Source organism: Montipora foliosa, chromosome 11 (genome assembly GCF_036669935.1).
Source record: "Montipora foliosa isolate CH-2021 chromosome 11, ASM3666993v2, whole genome shotgun sequence".
Classification (NCBI taxonomy): Eukaryota; Metazoa; Cnidaria; class Anthozoa; order Scleractinia; family Acroporidae; genus Montipora; species Montipora foliosa.
The window spans coordinates 6,739,117-6,741,616 of NC_090879.1; the positions used below are offsets into that span (position 1 = coordinate 6,739,117).

The following is a 2,500-nucleotide window of genomic DNA, read 5'->3' on the forward strand; positions in this document are numbered from 1 at the left end:
GAATCATGAATCACAGTGGTTATGGGTGGTTAAATTAGAAGGAATGGTGAACGTTTGTGTTCAAGGCTTGGGAATCATGAATTACGAGAGATGGTTAAAAGAATCACAAATAACAAATTGTTAATGAATCATGAATCATTGGACTAAAAAATGACAGGAATCACCAATATCGAAGGTCAAATGATTCCGCTTCCACCCCCTATAATAAAATTAATAGGGGTCACCACGAATTAGTTTTCAGGCACATGTACATGACATAATCATTGTATAAGGATGTCAAGACAAAATATTGGGTAGATCGCTTGTTGCTATAATTATGGTAAACAATTACATCTATCACATTTTGTTGAGTGACAAGTGTTTTTTTTACATAGTACCATAACATAGGTGCATGGTGATACAGGGTCGTAGAGTCTGCCCTAATAATGGTTTTGTTTCGAGCCTTTTTAATCTTTTTCCTCACCACATGGAAGAGGGAAGAGGGAGATACAAAAGACAAATTCAAACTCAAATGGAAATGCTGCCTGAGAATGGCAAAGAATTTTTTCAAAGTATGCCAGTGATGTTTTTTTTTCCTGTTGTTGTTGTTTTTTTTTTTGTTTTGTTTTTTTGCATTTTGGGATGATTAAATTAATTTTCATAAAGTGCCCTTTCTTGTGATTTGTCTCACCAACTAGCAAACTGAATTGTACTTATGATTATTTTATTTTAACACATTACTGACAGGGCGTGCTGGTCGGCAATTTTCAAAAGAACCCCTAAGAGGTATCAAAATCCTTTCTTGTGGGTGTGGCATGAAATTTTTTTCACCCCTAAGAGGTAGCAAATTATGGGTTTTAACTAGAACAAAATTAAAAATTAGTTTATTGTCAAATGTCTTCTGTGATAATTTTCGGCTCAACACCCTAAAAGGTGCCACTAAAGCCCCCGCTGTGGACCTTTTGAGGCTGAACACCCTAAGAGGTACCAAAACCGCTTTTTTTAACCCCTAAAAGGTACAACAAGCACCCCCATCCTTCCCCCCCCCTCCCTCCCACGGGGAAAATGTCTTGTCGGCCCTTGTCAGCTAGTGAACGGTGGACCAAAATTTTTTTCTCGGGCTTCACGCGCAATTAGGAAGTGTCAAAAGAGTCACGTGAGCAAGTGTATTTTCCAACATGGGGGAGATCGAAGAGACTTTTTGAGCAGTGGACATCTGAAAAAGAGGACAAGCTTGTTGCAAGTTTTTGGATAGTCGGCCCCAAGCCTCAGGGCAGTTAGTCGTGAAAAAAAGTCGGCTATTGCACGGCAAGCTGGTGGCCTTTCAGCCGATTATTTCCGGATAAAAAATCTTTGGTGGCCCAGGATTTCCTGACCCTTCCAGTGCACCACCGGCGCACAGGATTAGGTGACACATTGTCATTGTCAATCCTATTCTTAACCTGGTTTGTTTGTTTGCCAGATCTTGACATGTCCTTTAGTTTCTCTCTTTCTTTAATTTCTTCTTCGTCGTTCTTTTTTTTCTGGAAGGTAGAGTAACTCTTCTTATCCAATGGAGTTTTATTTGTAGTATGAGTGCCATTAAGATAATTACAGACCCATCTCTGTCCTCTCTAATTTCAGTGAAATATTTGATAAAGCTATGTAAGCTATGAAAATTTTAAGATTCTCTATCCACATCAGTTTGGTTTTAGGGAAAATTGTTCTACTACAGTATGCATGCACTTATTTTGATCACTGAATCTATCCGCCACTCCATTGATAATAACGAATTTGGTTGTGGTAGATTCATTGATTTGAAAAAAAGCCTTTAATACGGTTAATCTCAGAATCCTATTAACTAAGCTCAATCATTATAGAATAATAGGTAATGCACTTGAATCTTGAATCTTGGTTTGAATCTTATCTATCCCACAGACTACAATATGCATTTGTTAATGGTCATAACTCAATTTCTCAGCCAGTTACTTGTGGTGTTCTCCAAGGATCCATTCTTGGACCCCTTTTATTCTTACTATTTGTAAACGACCTCCCAAAGTCCTCATGCCTACTAACATTTGACTTATTTGCTGATCATACTAACCTCCAGTAGAAACCTTAACCAACTAAAGTAACTCTAAATTAAGAACTCAAATTTGTTGCTGACTGGATGAGGTGCAATTTAGCTTAGTGCTTAGTTTCTCAAAAACTAATCTTATCCTCTTTCACTCAAACAAACTTAAACCTGACCTGCGTTAAAATTGATGATGAATGTACTAAACAAGTTGACTCAGCTAAGTACTTGGGTGTAATTTTTGATGAGAATCTAACATGGAAAAGCACATAAATGGACTTTGTCTGAAACTATCCAAGACCGTGGGTATCTTGTCAAAAGTGAGACATTTTGTCAATCAAGATATTTTTATTATGCTCCACTACTCTCTTATTTATCCTTTTCTTATCTATGGTGTTCATGTTTGGGTCTTAACATTTCCCTCGTTTCAAACACCATTACTTGTTATCCAAAGGAAAGCAATAAGAA

General features: G+C 37.3%; 1 protein-coding gene across 4 annotated transcripts in view; it reads left to right on the forward strand.

The window, feature by feature from the left end:
* The window catches only part of LOC137976439 (NLR family CARD domain-containing protein 3-like), a 39,833-nt gene that overhangs the window by 23,397 nt on the left and 13,936 nt on the right, over positions 1 to 2,500 (forward strand). The gene's annotated exons all lie outside the window — the stretch shown is intronic.